Source organism: Acipenser ruthenus, chromosome 1 (assembly GCF_902713425.1).
Source record: "Acipenser ruthenus chromosome 1, fAciRut3.2 maternal haplotype, whole genome shotgun sequence".
Lineage (NCBI taxonomy): Eukaryota > Metazoa > Chordata > Actinopteri > Acipenseriformes > Acipenseridae > Acipenser > Acipenser ruthenus.
In genome coordinates this window covers 94276011-94299143 of record NC_081189.1, presented here as the reverse complement: position 1 = coordinate 94299143, position 23133 = coordinate 94276011, and the positions used below count along the sequence as shown (strand labels likewise).

Here is a 23133-nt window from a genome sequence, read left to right as displayed (position 1 = left end):
CTCCACACATCAGACCAGTTAACCTGAGCCTCTCCTGAGTATGCCCCCCCATAGTAGGGTTATGTTTTGCAACATTACTGTGTGCTGAAGAAGTTAATACAGGTGGAACTAGTGGTTTAATGATCAAAGACTACAATTGCTTATATTTCCACCCAGAGGGTAAAAAACTGCACCATTTCATGAAAGGGTTTGGTAACCCTGTCAGTTTGTTTATTTATTTATTTATTAATTTATAATCCATATACAACCAGGGTTGGCGATTTTTTTTCATTTAAATCAATTCTTTTGATTTTTTTTCTTTTATTTTTAAATTATGATTTTTTTTTTGTAGTACCGTAGTTGTAGCTCTACATTACCTCCAAACTGTACATTTAAGGATGTTGGAAATTGTGGTTTGTGAATAGTTACATGCCAAACTAAATCACATCTTAAATGAATACATAGATAAAGCAAATTATTTATCATTGTGGCATCCTCTAAATGTGAACTACAAGAATTTAGCGATGGAGTACGCCAGAGAAAAATACCCCTCACTCATCCGAGTCATTCTTTTCTTTTACTTTTCTTTATTTAATTTCCTCTTTCTGTGTCAGTCTAAACACACGCAGTTGTTACTTAGGACTACTTTGCTTTTTAGTGTTCAATTGTTAAAGTTCCTGATTGCAACACTAAATAAACCTGGTTTCAGCGGGTCTTAACGCAGTGCTCTATTTGGGACCCCATTGCACTGTCATCAGAATCGCTTCGGCGAATATGTTAATGATGGGGCAGGCACTCTGTAACGGGGCAAGACATGTCTTCAGAAAACCATTTTAGTGCAGTATTTTTTATTTTTTAGTCTTCGCTCCATTTATGCGTCACAGAATCGGAGCCAAGCGGCGTTCGCGCTTGCACTCGCATTTGCGCTGTGATCAGAATACAGCCCTAAGAGTTTTAATTTATAGACAGTAAGAGTTTAAGATGTTTGTGTTAATAAAAGGCTTTTTAAAACATACTTTTCATGTTTTTTTTCCTTGAGGAACTAGATAAAATAGGTAGTAAATGAAAAAATGATTTAAATCAAGGATTTGTTTTTAAAAAAATCAAGTGATTTAAATCGACTTGATTTAAATCAGCCAACCCTTTATAAAACATGTCAAACCATCATTAAATACAAATGGCTAAATATAGAACAGGAAATGGATTTTAGGGAACTTCTTAGATAGTGGCATTGGCAAGTAGGCCTTGACAAGTGACACATGGAAATAAATTGAAAGCAATGTCATGCTTTAACTGTGCAATGTATATGCAAAGTGAAAGGGAAAGAATGCATTTTGGCCTGTGCAGCACCCACACAGTACATTGTGTAGGAACTCCCAGCAGGAGGTATCGTCTTACACTGGTTTGACTGATAACAAATAAAACGATGGGTCACTTTCTGTGTATATTTCATACAGATGTGTGGGCAAGAAAAGTTCAAGAAATGACCTCTATTTTTATCTGCCTCATGCTAGCTCATGGTTTCCACTCTGAACTCTTTCTTTCCCTGGTTTAAAATAAGTTTGTATAGTCGAAATTGAGTCCATTGTTTTTTTGTAATTATCGTATTTCTTTCTTCGTTGCTGTTATACCCAGTACAAGACTAGAAAGAGACTAATATGCACAGTAGATCTCTTTGTCAGTGGTTTGTATTGCCTGCTAGATACGGAAATGAGTAAAGTATGTTTAAATGAATGTATTCTCTGGTTTGCAGTTTTTGTTTTGTAGATTTGTTACTTGGTTTTGTTGTTTAATTGTGTTCATTTTTTCTGTGGGTTTGCAACACTTAAGGTTGATTCTAGAGAGCGATGTTAATTCCGCTGCTTGGTGGTTAGCAGTGAGGCTGATGGTTTATTGCAGAAAACACCTGCTAGGGCTACATATTTTTTTTCTTCAAAATACCCCTAGTAAACAACTAGGTTTCATAAATGATGTTCAAAAAATGGCATGTTCCCACCTTTCCTTATACCTTAAACCTTTTCAATAAAATGTAAAATAATATATATCATTGTGCCAGACAAATGACTATATGATTGGTCCTTTTAAAGGCAATTCTGATGTTACACAAGAGCACCAGTAAATAAGCAGCCCTATGTTATTATTATTTATTTCTTAGCAGACACCCTTATCCAGGGCGACTTACAATTGTTACAAGATATCACATTATTTTACATACAATTACCCATTTATACAGTTGGGTTTTTACTGGAGCAATTTAGGTAAAGTACCTTGCTCAAGGGTACAACAGCAGTGTCCCCACCGGGGATTGAACCCACAACCCTCTGGTCAAGAGTCCAGAGCCCTAACCACTACTCCACACTGCTGCCCATATGTGAGACTGAATCTGTTGCCATTAGTACTGCTACGATTAAATCGAAAATCGATTTTTCAATCGACTCCATTTCTCATTATATAGATCGATATAAATACTGGATAATCGATTCAGTAATTACATTTTTGTAATGTGTATAGTTAATAACATTATTTAAGTTTATCAACAAAAATGCATCGAACACCCTGCCTTGCTATTTACAGTATTTCTGCCAGACAAGCTGTGGTCGTGCTCTTCTTCTCCTGCTAATGTTAACTAGCATCTGATTTGCTGGCTCATCCTACCAGCGAATCAGTTTTGAAAATGCTTTGTAAGTATGCCCCTCTGTGCCACCTTAAATCCAGAGCAGGACGACATGCTTCTATTCCTGGCAAACAGCCTGTAAATTAATTGTTGTTTTTCCTCCCAAAACTTTAAACTGCTCCTGTTCACACATGGTGTAATCAATCAACATGAAACTTGGCAGGTATCATCCTGTGCAGATTACAGTTCAGATGCAAAAACAATTGCGCTCCTTTGTAAACCAAGATGGCGGCCTGACACATTTTTTGGAAAAAAACTTTCAAAATCTTCTTCTTGGGAACCGGTGAACTGACTGATCTGAAACTTCGCCTACGTCATCAGCAACCAAACCCGCTTCACGTTTGTGAAGCGGAAGTTGCTGAGATAAATTTTACTATCAAAATGGATGCCACAGAATTTGCCAAAACATGCCCATCAAACTGCTTCTGTTTGCAAACTTTTTAACCAAGTAACACCTAACTTGGTAGGCATCATCCTGGGGACAATGGAATTAAAATATGGCTGTCACAAAGACAGCCGGAGTGGGTGGCGTCAGACCAGAATCAGGAATTCAAACAAAGACAGTGGTTGTGATGATGAGCTGAGTGCAATGGCTGCACTCAGCGTTTATTTACAAATAAAAGGTTTTAAACAGCACAAAACAGGACACTGCACTGGTAGCCAAAAGAAACATATAAACAAAACGGACTAAACACTAACACACAGGTGAAACGGAGACGAACAAACACGGTGAGTACAAACACGTTAACTATTATTCTTCTTATTATTATTATTACCTCCGTCTCCAATCCCGTTCTCCACTCACCGAACACCTAACCCTGAGTGCAAGAAATGTGCGTCTATATATACTATTGTGCTGGGATTCAATTACTAATTAATTATTCACTTGAATCCCAGCACGTGAATTAATTCTGTGCAACCCCGTGCTCACATATTACATTTAACCAGCACGTGAAGTGATTTGTGCTCTCCTCGTGCCTAAATACAAATCTACACTTTTTAAATACACGTGAAACACAGACCCGTTTATATCCCGTGTACCAATCTATACACCAACATTTACACACGCAACATACAACACAGAACACACAAATGCACACAGGGGCGGGGCACTTTGCCACATATACCCCCCCTTGTGCGCAGCACACATGGCCTCAACGGCCACCTCCCCCCTTAAATACCCAGCAGTCCAGGCCAAAGTCTCGGGCTGGGAAGGGAGGCTTCAGTGGGCCCATGGCTGGCCATGCTGTCAGCACCCCTGCCGGTAGTGGCACGGCTGACAGCATGCTGGTCCCGTCCTGCAGCGAAAAAGCTGCGGGGGCAGGTGGTCCCCCGACCTCCCCCTTCTTCGTAGCCAGCAGCTCCCTCCTGTGGGGCTCCGGCCACAAGAACTCCTGCAGCGAAACTGCTGCTGGGGAAAGTGGTCTCCAGACCTCCTCCCCCTTCTTCGTGGCCGGCAGCTCCCCTTTCTGGGGCTCCGGCCACCGTACTCCCTGCGGAGGTACGGGCAGCAGAGGCAGCTCCTGCTCCTCTGCTCCGGGCGGTGGTGGAGGCAGAGGCAGCTCCAGCTCCTCTGCTCCTGGCGGTGGTGGAGGCAGAGGCAGCTCCAGCTCCTCTGCTCCTTGCGGTGGTGGAGGCAGAGGCAGCTCCTGCTCCTCTGCTCCTTGCGGTGGTGGTGGCGGAGGCAGAGGCAGCTCCTGCTCCTCTGCTCCTTGCGGTGGTGGTGGCGGAAACAGAGGCAGCTCCATCTCCTCTGCTCCTGGTGGTGGTGGAGGCAGAGGCAGCTCCAGCTCCTCTGCTCCTGGCGGTGGTGGAGGCAGAGGCAGCTCCAGCTCCTCTGCTCCTGGCGGTGGTGGAGGCAGAGGCAGCTCCAGCTCCTCTGCTCCTGGCGGTGCTGGCTCCCTCTGCTGTGGCGGCTGGGCATGTGCGCGCCGTGCTGCCTTCAGCAGCATAGCGAGAGGCTGCTGGGGGACACCAGCATCCTGCCCTTCTCCCCCCCAAAAATTTTCAGGGGGTTGAGCCTGTAACCCCTCCCCTTCCGGCTCTTGGGGCTGAACCAACAGGCATTTCCCCTCTGCTGGTGGCTTGGGTCCCAGAGCTGTGGAAGCCCCGACTTGCCTCCCTTTGGGCTGTGGACGCACCGACTCCTCCCTTTTGGGCTGTGGACGCACCGACTCCTCCCTTTTGGGCTGTGGACGCACCGACTCCTCCCTTTTGGGCTGTGGACGCACCGACTCCCCCCTCTTGGGCTGTGGACGCACCGACTCCCCCCTCTTGGGCTGTGGACGTTCGGGCTCCTCCCACTCAGGCGTAGGACGTTCGGGCTCCTCCCACTCAGGCGTAGGACGTTCGGGCTCCTCCCACTCAGGCGTAGGACGTTCGGGCTCCTCCCACTCAGGCGTAGGACGTTCAGGCTCCTTCCGCTTGGGCTGTGGACGCTCAGGCTCCTCCCATTTGGGCTGTGGACGCTCAGGCTCCTCCCATTTGGGCTGTGGACGCTCAGGCTCCTCCCATTTGGGCTGTGGACGCTCAGGCTCCTCCCATTTGGGCTGTGGACGCTCAGGCTCCTCCCGCTCGGGCTGTGGACGCTCAGGCTCCTCCCGCTCGGGCTGTGGAGGCAAAACCAGCAGGCATTCACCCTCTGCTGGTGGAGATGGGGACAGCAGGTACTCACCCTCTGCTGGTGGAGATGGGGACAGCAGGTACTCCTCTGCTGGTGGTCCTGCTACCTGGGCTGCTGTTCCATTTATGGTTGCCTCCAGGTAGTTGAGGACAAACTCCACACCTTCCTCCAAGGTGTTTGGGGTGTGTTCCTCCTGATATGCCTCCCATCTCTCACAGTCCATCATCCACAGAGCCCGGACGACCATGGGCAGAGACTGGGCCTCCAGCCCAGCATTCTCCAGGAACCAGCCCCGCAGTTTGATGGCGTCTTCTGCCATTGACTCTTTTTTTTTTTCCCCAAAAACAATATTTGTAATCCTTTAACCAGCACGTGAAGTGATTTGTGCTCTCCTCGTGCCTAAATACAAATCTACACTTTTTAAATACACGTGAAACACAGACCCGTTTATATCCCGTGTACCAATCTATACACCAACATTTACACACGCAACATACAACACAGAACACACAAATACACACAGGGGCGGGGCACTTTGCCACAATGGCAAAATGGTGTTATTTCGTAAAACAATATGGCGGCCAGACCCACATTTCGTTCTTATAATTAAAACCGCTTCAGTTGAAAAATGGTTTATTTGATTAGCTCCAAAGTTGACAAGATCATCCCTGTGTCAGTACAATTTACTTTTTCAAAAATCATGTTTGTGCGTAAACCAATATGGCCACCTGATGCATTTCTTTAAAAATCTTCGGTCAAATGTAAAACTAGCTTATAGCTCCTTACAAAGTGCAGATAGGTTAATGGTTAATGGATAACACATATAGGAAACCATATGTGCTCTATCCAAAAATTACCTTGCCTGTGACCTTTGACCTCTCCAAGGTCAAATGTAAAATGAGCTTTTAACTCCTTACAGTGTGTAGATAGGGTCATGGTTACTATGGTGTTTAAAGTTATAAAGCATTGTGAGATAATGAACTAATGCAGTATTTTGAATTGAAACTGCTCCATAGAACTGATCTGTTGCTGACACTTGTGCTGCAATGCTACAGCTTGCCAAAAACTCCAACTAGTACTGAGCTTGGAAGCCGTAAAACTGCCTGGCAGTTCTAGTTATTATTATTATTTATTTGTCAGACGGCTTTATCCAAGGTGACTTACAGTGGTTACAGGGCAGTACAGGGTTACAATGCAAACTTCATATTTAAATACAGTGTAGTTACAGTAAGTGGAATAGTACTACTAAAATACAATATGAACTAGGATGCAACAAGTTAGGAGTTATATATAAAATGACCTGTTAGTAGTGCAATAATGTAGGTATAGTGCATTAGCTGAGGGTCCAGAACTTGGTGCTTAGGTCTGGCAAGTCCAGTGCATAGTAGGAGGGGTAGATCAAGAGAGCAGTGAGGGACAGAACGGTCCTGAAGTTCTCCGGTAGCTGGTTCCACCACAGAGGGGCTATGGAAGAGAAGGAGCTGGCATGGGAGGATGGGAAGTGGAGGGAAGGCATGACCAGTCAGCCAATAGAGGAGGAGCAGAGAGGGCGAGAGGGGGTGTAGGGAGACTCGAGGGATTGGAGGTAGGAGGGGGCACTGTGGTGAAGAGAGCGGTAGACAAGAACAAGAGTCTTGAATACGAGCAGAGATAGGTAGTTAGCAGAAGGTGCGAAGCTGAAGGGGGCGAATAGCTGACGCAGGGACTAGCAAGGAGAGAGTTATAGTAGTCCAATCTGGAGAGTACAAGAGCTTGGACCAGGAGGTGAGCAGAGTAAGCAGTGAGAAAAGGACAGATTCGGTAGATGTTGCTAAGAAAGAAGCGGCAAGTGTGTGTCAGGGAAGAGATGTGTTAAGAGAAGGAGAGGGAGGGGTCAAGAATAACACCTAGTTTTTTAGCAGAAGGCATATAGTCAATGGATACTGAGATGGAGAAAGAGGTGGGAAAGGAAGCAGAAGGAAAGTAGAGGTCAGATTTAGAGAGGCTGAGTTGAGGTGGTGAGAATGCATCCAAGTTTAGATAGCCGAAAGGCATTCTGTGAAGCGGGAGGAGATGTGGGAGTCAGAGGGGAAGATCTGGGCATCATCAGCGTAAGGTGGTAGGATAAGCCAGAAGAGGAGATGAGAGTATCTAACAAGTGGGTGTAGAGTGAGTAGAGGAGGGGTTCCAAGACAGATCTTTGAGGTACACCTGTAGAAAGGGGGGTGAAGAGAAGAGAGGGAGCCACGCCAGGAAACCTGAAAGGAGCAGTTAGAGAGATAGGAGGAAAAAAAAGACAAGTGCAAAGACGTCAGAGAGAGGACAGGAGAACAGCATGATCGATAGTGTCAAAGGCAGAGGAGAGGTCAAGGAGAATTAGAATGGCGGAGGCAGCCCATGCAGGGAAGAGAGAGTTACAGAGAGAAGGGTGGTTTCTGTGGAATGTGCAGGACGGAATACAGATTGAAGGGGGTCATGTACAGATTGCTAGTTGAGGAAGAATGCCAGTTGGCCCATGCTCAGGTGGGGAAGGGGAAGGAGAAGATGGACTGGAGAACAGCTTCTGAATGTCCTCTACTTTGGAGCAGAAGAACGAGGCGGCATCAGGTATAAAGGAGGAGGGTTGGGGAGGAGGTGGAGGTTTGAGGAGGAAGGAAAAGGTGGAGAAAAATCTGAAGGGTTTGGTGGAGGACAGAATGATAGATTGATAGTAGGAGTGCAGCAGAGGTGAGAGCTGTCAAGAAGAAAGAGAGGAGGGAGCGGTAGTGGTCTAAATCAGAGGGTAGCTTGGATCTATAGCTATAGCGCCCTTCACATCCTGGCATCCCAGAGTGCTGTACAAAGTTAAAAACAAAACAAGAGAGTTCATATATACAATACAGTCCAGCTACATCCAATTATATAAAAGCACATTTACACTTCAAAGAATCAAAAGTTTAAACTTGCCTAATATCAACTGGGATAGAGTTCCACAAATGATTTAATGATTTTTTGGAACAACTAAAAGTCCTGCATTTTCTGATCTCAAGGAACGAATAGGAATACATAGAGTTAGTAGTTCTTGGAGATAAGAGGGCCCTAATCCATGAAGGACCTTATAAGTTATAACGTCAACTTTAAAATCAGATTGGTAACTCACTGGTAACCAATGTATGGACCGAAGCACTGGAGTAATATGAGGTAGAGAAGGAGGTAGAGAAAGACGAATATGAGAAAACGTTCTGGACAAGCTGTCTTAATAACTCACCCTCAGTGCTACAAAAAAAATGTTTATGCAACTGTACATAGTACTTTTCCCTGCCATACACTTTTTCTATTCATCTTCTACAGAGCCATACTTTTCCTTTTCCTTTGTTCCCCTTCAACATTTATACATTTAGGACGGCGATATTTAGATCCACTGCTGTTTAAAATATTAAAGGCAGAGGATCTTACTATGGCCTGAGTTTGAATAATTAAAATAGAACATTATATGACAATGATACACTACAGTTTTCACAGCCTTGACACAAAATGGCTTTATTTTAATGATCTAAAATAAAAACATTTATAGTATCAATTCAGATAAAACCAGGCTGGGTGAAGCTGTCTTATCTGTGTGATCTGTAGTAAAGATCTCCATTGAAACCTGGGAGTCATTTTTTACTCCGAATGGATTTTACCCCTCAAAAACTTTTTTTTTTTTTTTTTTTCAATGGCAGCTTTCAAGTGGTAACACATATTTAGTTGTAATGGGCCTGAGTGAGATAATGAGTACATTCTCCACCCAAGTGTTTCTGTAGCCATTCATCTGCCTCAATGACGCAGAACAGTCTAATTTAATACTAAATAGAAGGAGTAGGTGTGTGTATGTGTTTATGTCTTGTGTATTTAAAGATGAAGGAACTGCAGCCTTACAGACTTATACCTTTTTTATCACATTAGTAGGAGGGGGAGGACAGAAGAAAATAGATGGTGTTTTCCCTCGAATTATCACTCACTCAGCCTTTTAATGGTGGCCTTTAGAGAATGTAATAGTTCAGCAGTAGTGATGTTTTACTGATTCAATCTTTTTTTTTCACTTAAATTCCAGGATAGAGAAAATAGTTTGTAAACAAGGAGTAAAATTATATGTGAAAACATCTGGTGATATTGCCAGTGGTTGTACCGGCCAAGAAATACAAAAAAATTAAAAAGTTTCACTGCCATACTATTTTAACCACTGGTAATATCAACAGGTAATTTTAAAATATCCATTGCTAATGTAATGTTCTGGTTCAATTTTTAAATTACAATTTGATCACAAATTATACACAGGAAAGGAGAACCGTAGGCATAGCAAAAAACAACAAACAACTTAAAATACCTTCCAGTATGGACCACAATTTTACGCAAAACTAGCAGCTGACATGGGACACTGAAAACCTGCCTGCCTGCCTATTTTAAAATTCATCAAACTTGTCCCAAATTAGTACTTGTTTTCACCTCTTTTTAATAATTTATATCATTTTTACCTTGAGAACCAAATGGCAAGAACACAAATCACAATAAGCAATGCGGGCAGGAGAAGACATCTGAGTGGATAACAGATGGGGACCAGGTTTTACTAGTGAGGGGGCTGATTAAACAGTACTGTTGTACTGCAGCTGTTATATGACAAGTGTTATGGACTTTAGCTTTGTTGTGTCCTGTTCTTTACAGAATCAAGTATGTGCTGTGTTGCTTAGAATGAGGGGCTTGGTGACATTTTGTTCATCCAAAAAGTACCTTGTCCTGTTATTGTAGGAAAACTGGACTTGGAATCTAAATGAAAATGAAGAGCACTTAATACTCTATACGTTGCACCCCAAGAGCCAGACTGCACACTGTCTGTACATTTGTCACTTTAGGGTTCTGATGATATGAGTATGTAGGGAGAAAATGTGTTTTGCAAAGTGTGTTTTTCCGTCTTACAAAAACATAACAGTTGAGCTTGGTTTGTTCAATTATTCATTCATGTTTTGCTTTTTTTTAGTTTAAGGCCAAATAAAAAAAATAATAATAATGTGAATGTGTATCGCATTTGTAGGAGAGAAGGGACAGAACTAAAAAGTTAGGGGTGCTCCCTCGTAATACCACTCAATCATTGTTTCCATTTTTAAGTGTTGTATTTTCTTAATATAAATTGTTCTATCATATTATCTTTCACAGGACTCACACACTGTTATTAGAGATGTGTCATAGTCATAGATAACACACTTATGTCTTTCACATCTAGAGACCTGGTTTTAGGTCACAGTTTGGTGCAGTTGTTTATAATCACCACAGAATTTGGCACTGTACTGATGAAAGTGATCTTTATTCACACTTTACCTCAAGAAATAAAATAAAGTTATGAAATGAAGCTATTTTTGTATTAAACTAATGGTATACAAACTAAATACTTTACCTCCTGGTCCTAATTACGCTTGTAGAATCATGTAGAACAAATGAAAGGAAATTGTAGGGACAGCAATTATGGTAGATTTCTTTTAAATAGGTAAGGAGACATTTCCCTACTGTTGTGTAGGCTGTTAAAGGTTACACATAGCACACGTGTTTGATAGGGATTTTCTCATCGGGATGTTATTAAGCTCTTTCAGAAGATAGTGGAAATATTGTGTAAAAACTTTCATTACACTTTCCCTGTTGAAACTGGAGTGAGAGTGGGTTAATACTGCTGCCAGGCAATTCAAGTAAATTAGTCATAGTAAATGCAATTATTATGATTTTGTGATTTTTCCTTAGCAAACAGTCATTGACTCAACAAAGTAGAATTTCTCATTAGTAATTATGAGGACTACTTCTCCAGATTTCTCCATTTTCCATGAGCTGTATCGGTGGCTAGTAGGAGGTAGAGAGTATTGTAGGTGGTGGGGGGCTTTTGGTCCCTGATTTTTATGTGGAATTAGTTTCAGCTTGTTCTTATATATGCACAATTTAAGAGATTAAAATCTTAAAATATTATTATTATTATTATTATTATTATTATTATTATTATTATTATTATTATTATTATTATTATTATTAATAATAATGAGAATAATAATGAGAATGTACCTAGCAACTTTAATTAAGCATTATATGTGGACATTCTGAATTGAAGAGAAAATTTAGAGTGCAAAATAATTGCTCACTCTAAATCAAAAAACATGCAGCTCATAGATGCGTTCTTACCTGTTGTTATGTGTGTTTTGTATAATTATCTATTGCTGTTTCTGCTTAGACCATTTTTTCCCGTAGGGTTACTAACTAATGCCCATTTTCATCCATGGGGGCCGCATCCAAAAAGCTGTATTTCATAAGTGGTTTTAAAAATCACCAATTAGATTGCATGTAAATTATGCCCCCCTCTGCAGCTATGACAACTGGGAGGTAGCAAATGGAAAACCTCTGTACAAATCAGTAACAGAGGGAACAGAATTTACAGATGAATACCCCTAATTTTTCACTTTAGAAATTGTATATTTTCAGAAGCAGACCTAATGGTTTAAAAGGAACGTTCTTGTTAGAATAGTTAGTAAGTACTGCAAATAATGATCAAGGCAGAAACAGCAATGAAGGATGATATAGTACAAATATAATGGTACATTAAGCAGGTAATAAAATCAGTAATATAAGCATGGACTATATGGGGCACAGACTATTATTATTAATATTACTATTGCTTTTGTTGTTGTTGTTATTGTTATTATTATTATTATTATTATTATTATTATTATTCATTCATTCATTTGGCTGAATCCTTTTTTCAAGGTGATTTACAGGATTTTCAATCAATAAAATATAATGTTACATGTACTACATCACACAAAGTAGCAAACGGATGCCAACGTGGTGTAGCTCAGTGTGTCGATACAGCACTGAAAGCTCGGTTTTCAGCTTGGGTTGGTGTAGCATGGGGTAGTGGTTAGTGACACAATTTAATTCCTCTGTTGGAAATTTGTTTGAAAATGTGGGAAAGAATGAGCAATCTGGGAAAAAATTAGCAATCCACTAGCCTTGCTGCTACTAAATGGTCGCTTTGAGCAAATTTGTGCTCTACTTGGACGATTATTGTGTCACAAGCCTCTTTCATTATGGCCTCGATGTTTGCTTTCCTTCGTTTTGAAGCAGGCCTGTTTTCCTCATTTGCAGTTGCCAGCTAATCAGTGCGTTCCCTAATTTTGTTTGTGTTCATTTTGAAGTTGTTTATTGCATTATTCACTCCAATTGTGTCAATGTCACGCTTCTGTAGGATGTTATACAAAATGTCAACTTTGGGCATGATTAAGGCAAAAAATTTCAAGTAATACAGAAAATCACAGCATGCAAGTGCTTGAATAGACCATATGCTTCACTGATAGTATTTCTGTCCCAACCAGGTTGCTCTCGAATATTTTCCATGCATTCACTAAGAGCATCTAAATTCTCCCAAACAGCACTGACAGTTCTCCCTTTAAAGTTCCAACGTGTCCCGCTGGACCTCAAGTTTGCTTGTTGTTTCTGCAAGAGCAGAAGTTCTTTTCTGGGATACAGAAAAAATTGTGGCAAAAGCTGACAGATCTGCAAAAAAACCCCAACTTTCTGTTCTTTGTTCCTCATTGAGCAAAGTTGCTGTAGTATCAAGTTCAGTTGATGAGCATAGTAGTGAACAAAATGTGCGTGCAGATCGTCTTTCAATAGGGTTTGCGCCCCTCGAACATGTCCACGCATTACTGCAGCGATCAGTTTGCCTTGCAATTTCAGTGGCTCCACTACATGCTTTACAGTATTGGATAGACCTACTGCGGATTTGTCGTTAACCTCTATGAATTCTATAAATCTTTCTTTCACCTGATTGTTGGGTAGCAGGTAGCCCAGTATTATCACCATCTGTGACGTGCAGGAAACGTCTGTTTTCTCGTCTGCCTGCACAGCAACAAAACTGCTTTGAGAGAGCGCCTAAAAAATGTCATTAAACACTAAACGTGCAATCTAAAAGTTTGTTTTGGCTGTCCCTTTAAATATAGGTTGATTTTCGTAGTGGTTTCTTAATCGAGAGTCTCCTAATTGTTTCAAAATACTACGGAAAACACCAGGATTGATGGACTCTGCTGTTTCATCATGACCTCTGAAAGCAAGCTCGCATTTTCTGCACAATTTGATATATGCTATTTAATGATCCGTGCCCTTGGACGATAAAGCAGCAGATGGAGACGTTGCCAGGTGCAATGAATAACTAATTTATTGGTTGAATTTACATGGTCCCTGTCTGGACCAAGACCATGCCATGAAAATAATAAAAGAACCTATCTTATCGGTTTCTTATAGGCTGTCAGGAGAGCTGTTGGCCTTTCCCAGCAGCGGCGGTTGGAAGCGCCGGGCAGGGTTGCAAAGCAGCCTGGGGGGGGGGGGGGGCTGAGTTCCCCTGGGCTGTGCTGGCTGGTGGACGCTGGCACCTGAGGTTGGTGTTGCTGGCTGGCGAGCATTGCAGTCTGAGGGCGGCCGTGCAGGCTGGTAAGCATTGCAGCCTGAGCGTGGCCATGTTCACTGGCGAGTGTTGCAGCCTGAGGGTGGCCATGTTCACTGGCAAGTGTTGCAGCCTGAGGGTGGCTATGCAGGCTGGCGATCGCTGGCTCCCAAGGTTGGTGTTGCTAGCTGGCGAGCATTGCAGCTCTCTCCCTCTCATTCCCACGCAGGCGGTGTTTATACCCCCCAACCCTGCTCCTGCCACTCCTGCCCACTACACTCGGACTGACCAACCGGGTCTATCCTGCTCCTTTCCCCATTCTATGTGGCGTGGTTGCACCCTTACAATACAGGTAACTGTGTGTAGGTAGCCACTGTCAATCTGAGCCACGACGTTCACCTTTCCCAGTAATTCCAATTTGATGGTGTTTTCCACATGAGCACCTCAACCTTCATGTTTTGCTAGTCTTTTTGACAAATGTTTCAAGTCTGTAGCCCAATTTTGTACACACAGTATCTCCACCAAATAAAAGACAAGGAAAACAAAAAAAGTGATTGATTTGGAACACTGGCAGTAAGCCACCTTGAACCAATTGGTGTTAAAAGTTCAAACATTTTCTTTGCTTGTTTCGGTAATGACAAGATCAGTTGGCTGATGAGGACCTAAATGTTTAACCTCTAACCTTTCTTCAAAGGTCAAGGAAGAAAAAAAATGATCTAACACAGATTCAACGGTGTTAATTTTGGATACAGCAGAATGAAAAAATATGTTGTGTGAAGGGTGTCTCTTATTGTCTAAGAGATGTCATCTCGCACAGTTTGTCTTCGTTTGGGCTAACTGTTGCTTGTTTGTTTGTTAGACGGCTAAACACAAAGTTCCAGAGCTGTCGCCAGAGGCCAGCACCCACCTGGAACATCACTGCTCTATAGTTACAATTCACCACTCGCACTACTTCACTCACTAAAGGACTGGTGACCGTGTATGTTCTGTCTGTGTGTGTTTATTTGTTTGTGGATTTGTTTATTCATTTGGGACTTCCCCATGTATTGTTTATACAGAGCAGTACCCAGCATTGAGTACTGCCTGTGATTCATTATTGTTTTTCTGTTGGTCAGTTTCGACCCTTGGATTATAAATAAAAGAACCATCATATCACCAGTACTGTGTTTGTCATTGTTTGGAGCACTGCACACCTGTGCACTATAACCCACTTTGCCACAAGGTGTCTGGATAAATCTGGGGGAGTTTTGCAACACTCTCCTCAAAAAGTCTGTCACATATTTCTAGTATGCTGCATGCTTCACAACCTTGCTGTACGAAAGGGACTTCTCACAGGCGGAGGTGAGACACGAACCCAGGACCTTCCCGCTCTGAAGCATAGCGCCGATACCGCTGAAGATTGCGTCACCCGCCCCCACGCACGCTACAATATTGAGGTGCTTCAGGGTGAAGATGAACATGAAAATCTTGGGAAACAAGACGACATTAATAATGGAAGGGAAACATGGAACCAAATCATTGCAGTTGTTTAATCAAACAAAAACTGAAATATTTTCTTATCAGTAATTAATTATAATTTACTTGTTTAGCCTACTGTATGTACTGTACTTTTTTTCCTTTACACAACTAAAATATACATAGACTCAAACAAAAGTTTTCTGCGATATTCTTAAATTAAATACTGAAAGCGTAGGGAAGCACCCTATACAGACAAATACAAACATGGTAAACCGCAGAATTACCGTGCAAATTTACCATAGTAAACGTCCATATATAGAAACAAGCTTAGTTTTATTTATGCTTTCCGATTTTGTGGAAACGTTTTAGTTTGTTTTCGTTGTGCCCAGGATCTGTTTGCGCTACGTTTAACACGTCACATTCAGTTTGACATAATACTACATTGTAATGTTTCTGTATTAAATTCATCATCGCATTTTAAATGTCTGTTGTTTACAGTGTCCCAGTAAATGTATTTTGTTAATTATTTCTTTCAATGTTTCTTTTTGTAATTTTTTTTTTTTGGCCCTGCGAAGTGTTAAATAATATTTCCTGATTTTTTTTACATTTCACTAACTAACAGGTCAATTTCGTCTTTGTAGAAATTTGTTTTCCTTTTCTTTTTGGCCGGTGCCATAGTTGCATCAATGTCGGAATCTACGATCTTGGTTAACGCAGGCAGGCGCATCACACAGGGCAAGGAAATCCACACACAGACGGAGGGCGGGCGCAAACCCGGGACCTCTCGCACTAAAGCATAACGCTGATACCGCAGTACAAAAGAGCCAGCTCTCTTGCAAGGAGCGTATATCAGGCTTATGTCTTCGTGTGTGATTTATGCCACCTACCAGCCCTGCTGCTGCCTTCCCCCATGCACGCTACACTATTATATATACCTCTGTTCACTATACCACTCATTTGTCTTTGCCGGAAGGAAGTTCTAAATCTTGACTTTTTGCATTGCAAATCTATTTATAATGAGATGCAAAAATCTCTCTGTATAATGAGCAGTCATTTATGCTGTTCATAAACTTTTTATTACGGTAGTTGTTCACAAAAAAGAGCTGTTTAGTACATGGCACGCACAAATTCTACGCAGGACGGAGTCTACGAATTCACAGTATTTACAAACACGTAAGCAATATTAGTGCATAGAGCCCGTTGAATTCGCGTGTTTAAAGGGGCAGATTGTTCTAAAGAAGAATTCCAAAACGATACAATACATCAATGCAATTTTAGAAATTAATGGGCTGGTTGCCAAAAATGGCCCTGTGGGCCATATGCTTGACACCCCTGCTTTAGAATATTAACTATTTATTTTAAACTATGCCATTCAGCTTTAACTGCAACCTATATACAGGAAGTGTGCTGTTGACTGTACTCACATAGCACTGTCACCCTGATCCATGGAGCCTGCTCTGCAGGGTGGCAATGGTGACAAGGAGGAGGAGAATTGAGGCAACGTCTCATCAATCAATATTTCTCGAGTAAGCAGAACAAAAAGAAAAATATGCCATTGAACAGCATGACTTTTATTGTATATGCATTAAAGGAGAAAGGAAAAAGTTTTTTTTTCATTATACAAGGAATACTTGTTTAAATTAAAAGGTAAACAGTGCAGTTTCACTTTACGTTGCCTCTGCCTGTCCTCTGCTGAGTGCTGTGTCTTGTGATCGCTCATTTTCAGTCAATGTAAGCCACCTCCACCTTCACAATACGCTACTGACCAAAAGATACGCCTGGACTGCTGGGGATGTTGATATCACAGTGGTCACGGGTGAGTCTTATCGTGCACATTAAATTATCGCTCACAATACATGTAGCATGCACGGTATGGTATGTAAATTAGCCAAATAGTGCTCACGTAAATTAATGCGTTCTTTGTTAGTAAATTATTATTATTATTATTTGTTTATTTAGCAGACGCCTTTATCCAAGGCGACTTACAGAGACTAGGGTGTGTGAACTATGCATCAGCTGCAGAGTCACTTACAATTACGTCTCACCCGAAAGATGGAGCACAAGGAGGTTAAGTGACTTGCTCAGGGTCACACAATGAGTCAGTGGCTGAGGTGGGATTTGAACCGGGGACCTCCTGGTTGCAAGCCCTTTTCTTTAACCACCGGACCACACAGCCTCCTAGATGAGGCAGTAAATTTAGATTTATCGCACACGTTAGACTCTCTACTTTACGTGCACGCTAACTCCAAATTTAGTGTCTTCCAGTTCCAGTTCCAATGACAAGAAACCTTGACAACTGTTGGAAGTTTTATAGATGTGGTTATAATGATGGTGATTTGGAGTATTTACAGATGATGAACATCTCAATCACAAAATATTTATCCAACCGTATTCATTCCCACCTACCTCTCCTTTATCCTCGAACCACTTTATAAAATTAAATATACAATTTACAATGCATTTCACCATGGGTAAACTACAGCTTTAAAATATACTTGCATGTAAACATATTATCAACATTAATAATAAAAAAATAATTATATTTCTTGGAATGCAATTACTGTACACTATTGATTTATCAAAATGTATGTAATTTTAGTTTTGTGCTTTTATGCCAAATGCAACATTGGTAAAGATTAACACTGGTATATACATTACAGCAAATGTCTGCAGTGTTAACCACATGTGTTGTTACATTAGATTTCCCAGGGAACTCCCTCCATTTGAACACCTGTGCTTTATACACAGCTGCAGACATCATGTTTCTCACCTCATTTAAAACAGGTCGTGTTATGAGTAAGACAATATGAAGGATTGGTTTCCTGTGAAATTTCAGGTACATGCATATATATATATATATATATATATATATATATACATGTAACCAAAACTGGTTTACAAAGCTGCAACAGTGCATGTGTAACATATTTAAATGTAAAAATATACATACTTTTTAAAAATAATACAGTATACCTAGGGCTTCTGATTTTTCGGTTTTAACCGATAAAACACCCCCGATACAAAAAAATGAAATCGGTGGATAGCCAATAAACACCGGAAAAACTGTGGAAATGGTTAATCAATTTACGTTGACTTTACTCTTTTCTCATTAAAAAAAATAAAACCTAGTACAAAAATAATAATAAATACATTTCTCAGTGCTGCTGGGCAATGTCCCGCCTTCTTGACTTGTATCTATCATTGATTCGTTCTGAATACTTTAAACCCGCCCCAACTACTGAGTGACAGCACATTCCTACATTTCTATTGGAGACTCTGCTTGCGAGATTTAAAACGAGATTACAATCAGGATGGAGGCTTGCTAGCGGGATTTAAAACTGTATTACAGTTAAGATACAGAGGATTTAAAACAGAATTGTGGCGAAATGTACAAAAATGCCTGCACACAAAAACCCCAGAAGAATGTGCCCGTGACCATAGGGATTTTATTGTGGAAGACAGCAAAGGAAAGAAGGTACAGCTTAAGTGCTGTCGAGTTACTATATATATTTTGACACCAAAAAAAAAACGCTGAAGCATTTTGGAAAGTAACCAAAAACACTAATTTCATGCAGTATATCAAAAACAAAAGCCCAGAAAAAAAAAGATTTACGTAAAACTCGAAAATAGCTAAAAATAAGCACCGAAAAATACAATTAATCAAACCTGAAAAACAGAAGCCCTAAGTATATAATTTGCTTTCCTACCTGTTTAATACCATATTATGCATTTTATATTTAAGGGATAAGGGCATTGCTGTGGTGTGTTATAAGGTAATAATGGAACCTCTGAGTCAACATGCACGAGGCGAGTTCCATTATTACCAAGGAACATGTCAGCAATTCCATTATCCTTTAAATAGAACATGCATAATATGGTATAAAACAGGTAGGCAAACAAATGATATAATGTATTCTTTACAAAGAATTATATAGCTATTTATTTATTTACCTTTATTCCTTTGAAACAGTGTAATCTCTCAGCAATGCTTTATTTGCCATTCCATTATTGAGTAATAATACCTGACCTCCATAGAAAACAATAGGAGAGTAATGTCAGTTGGTTGTATAATATTTTTTGTTTTTGCTTCTGCCTCAATCAATATTTGCCATGCTTATTAACTGCTCCAGCAAAAAAAAATTTGAGAAAGCATATTAATGTTGTTCTGTGCACAGAAGCTCATAGGTAAAGCCTGAGCAACACTGATATGGGTTCCCTCCTTATTTTCTCGCAGTTTGTCTTGAGTATTTATTTATTTTTTTTCAAAAGCATTATGGTTTTAAATGTGTAAGAAAATAAAATATTCCCTTTAACTGAGCCAAATGATGTCTGTTTCCTAACAAACTATATAAAAATGAGCCATCAGAAATGGTCCTGGGTAACGTGTGTAGAATTTCATTTTTCTGTATAAAAAGACAAAATAATTTGTATTACTGACATTTTGACACCAAAGGTGCACAGAACATGGGTGGTTTTAAGTGCTTTAATGAGATACTGTATTCTGCTAAGGTAATAGAACTTACAGACATTTAATAGAATACAGGTGTGTGCCAAATAACAAGAGGAGAACTCAAAGTGTATTGTCTCTATTTATACTGTATATATGAAAATATAAAGTCAGTACCTCAAATAGTCTCTCACAGGGTGACGGCTGCAGCTTTGCAAATGTACAGCTTTTTAATTTAGTGCAAACAAGACAGCAGGAGCAAGCAAAAGGGGGAGAGACTGTGAAAACAGAGTAGGCACAAGAACATGTGTTGTGGGAGTTACATTGGCAGGTAAGAAATGACGGACATTATGAGAAATTCAGAAAATAGTTTTAGCACTGGAACAAATTCATGCCGTCTTATTGTCCAGAATTAGTTAATTAGTCATTTAAATACGTGTTAGACAAAATGTCTACTTAAACCTTTTCATACTCTGGGATTTCCCATTTAAAAAAACACATTATGGATTTAAGATTGTATAAACTTGTTTTGTTTTTCTTCCACGTATAAAACAACTTTTTTTTACACATTACAGCTACTTTCTAAACAGTTTACATGGTTTTGTTCAAAACCAGTTTAACCATTCTGTTGTGTTAAATGAGCTAACTTCCTCAGACTGGCCTCTAGGGATACTCATTTACTGAACAAATAACAATCATTACCAACAGAGGGAGCTTGTCAGTCCATTCTGTGTCCTGCTAGCTAGACCAGCAGTGGGCAATCAAGGAGTTTGTAGACTCCCAGGCGGTCGCATGTGGTCCACTAAATACACAGAGGGAGGAGAGTGAACCTGACAGGGAGTGAACAGTAGTTAGGGGGAGAAGAAAAAGGGGGTATAGGATAGAACAGAGTTCAGCAGCATGCAGGAGGAGAGTCCAGAACCAGCAAACAGGTTTCTAGCTGTTGATCCACAAGAACAGGAGTCAGATAGCGACCAGGGAGAGGAAAGTGAAGAGTTGCAGCAGGCGACAAAACAGGTTAGTAATACAGTGGAGGAAAGTGTTGGTGCAACTAGCAAGCCTGCTGATCAACAGAGTGGGGACAGACAGAGGCAGACAATTGTAGTGAGGGGTTCAGTCCTTTGGATGAGATGTAAAACCGAGGTCCTATTGTAAGTGACTCTGCATCAGCAGTTGTGATGCCTAGTTCACCCCCTAGTCGCTTTGCATAAAAGCGTCTGCTAAATGACTAATTAATAATAATAATAAGGCATGTTGGCAGGAAAAAGTTTTTTTTTTTTTTTTTATTGGGCTATGGTACAGACCCCCAGGACAGAATAGAAATGATTGTAAATTGTGATATGACGAAATAAAAAATACATGTAAGGACAGCAAGCAGAGGTATTAAAAAAAGAAAAAAATAAATAAATAAACCAAATCACCTGGTCCAGATGAGATTCATCCAATGGTGCTTAAGGAAACAAGGGTAGAAACTTTGCTGGGGACCCTGAGAGGGGTGTCACATTTGCTCTCACGCTCCCAGGGTGGGGGGTGGGAAACCGGCAGGGATCGCTTCTTCTCATTGCGCAACAGCGAACCCTACTGGCCAGACACCAAGCACATTCAGACTGGATAAGAGGCAGGGCTGGTCCCTGTTCTCCGGGATCGGTAGCCCACCCACGTCTGCTCTAGATTGTTCGGCTTAAAATCGATTCTGGCTTTAGGCTTGTGAGATCGGAGGACGCTCACACACCCTCAGAACGTCTGTGCTGTGTGGGGACTCGCTGACCAGTTAATTCAAAGGGTTTGGTACCTTCTCTGTAACTGGGCAGACTTGTGGCAAATTAATTTTAATGTTAAGAAGTGTAAAGTATTGCATAATGGGCATAAAAACCCAGGTTGTAAGTATAAAATGAATTGTATGGAAATAGGGAACAAAGACTTTGAATAGGATCCCTGTGTTATAGTGGAAAGGAGTCATAATTAAAAGTATGTGGTGAGGCAGTTGAAAAGGTAAATACAATGTTAGGCTATATTATAGAAAGTGTGGAATACAAGTCTAGGGAGGTCAGGCTAAGATTATACAATGCCCTAATTAGCCCCTATCTAAAATACTGTGCCCAGTTTTGGTCACCTCACTCCAAAAATACATCATTGCACTCAATATGGCACAGAGAAGGGCAACTAAGCTAATCCCAGGACTTACTGACATGTGCTATGAGGAAAGGTTGAAATAATTAACTCTTCAGCCTAGAAAAAAGAAGGGAAAGCGAGGACTTGATTGAAGTCTATAAAATCCTAAATGGTAAAGTGAACCCAAGTTACTACTTCAAATTTAGCAAGAGGGCATAAATGGAAACTGAGTTTAGAACAGACGGTAAGCAGCACATTTTTTATACACAGTTATAAATACATGAAACATCCTACATAGTACGATCTAAAACACTGAAAACATGTCCTGATTATGTCCTATTAAATTAGACCCCCCAAGTGGGGGGAATGGTGTGATAACAAGGGACGAGCCTTTATGGGCTGAACACCTTCTCATTCTGAAACGTTTCTTACAGTATGTTTTTATGTTCTCCATGCATTTTGGCATGGTGGTAGAACCAAGCTTGGGTTCCTTCACAGATGGCTAAATACTGGTTATCTCTTTTATCAACTACTTTAAAGAAATGCATTTAAATATTCTGATTTTGATACTTTTTAGTTAGCGGATGAATGTTACATCACTGGACATTAATTGAAAAAGAGAAAGCATATGTAAAACATGAAATGGAGCTAAATTCAATATAAAATTCTGCACAACACTGTAATGTACAGTAATGACTAAAAGAACACATACAAACCACATGTATCATATCGGATGAGGGTGCTAAAGTGAAGACATGCTGACTGTCTGGGGTTTGGCGCCCTCTAGAGAGAGCTGATGGGCAGCAGCCATGAGAAACAAACACAGTCACGTGATTACACACAGACTCTTGCTTTTTTAGCAATTGTTGTACATGGTCAGCTACTGGTGGTGCTGTTAGATACTATTAATATGGAAAAATTGTATATTGCCAGAGAGGGAAACATAAGAAATATTGAACAATATATAACAATGATAAAAAGAAAATCTTATGAATACTTGAAACTTTTCTTTGAAACAAAAGATTTCTAAAACAGCTAAATTCATAATAATTAAAACAAGTTTTATTACCAGTTGATAATGACATTAGCAGTATGAAGCTACAGTTTAGGGTGAAAAAAACAAACAAACAAGAAAAAAACTTTGGGGCTTGTTTATAACCTCTTTCTATGTTGGTGTTGTGATTTTTTATTTTCTGTCTAAACGCTAAGGTTACTTGAATTTAAATAATAATAATAATAATAATGATTTCAATTACATGACAGTAGATGTTAAAACTTCATGCTGATTTGAACTCTGCTCTCGCCAAGATAAGCACCAACTAAGACGTAGCTTTACAGTAAACTAATGTGATCCATATGTGTCTCCATCCATTTGCGTTTCCTTCCGTATGATGATGTAGATATCCTTCTGCCTGGTGTTGATGACTGAATGG

At 40.6% G+C, this 23133-nt stretch overlaps 1 long non-coding RNA gene across 2 annotated transcripts in view; it reads left to right on the top strand.

Moving 5' to 3' along the window:
* LOC131738186 (uncharacterized) overlaps positions 1–23133 on the top strand; it is a 64803-nt gene that overhangs the window by 20564 nt on the left and 21106 nt on the right. The gene's annotated exons all lie outside the window — the stretch shown is intronic.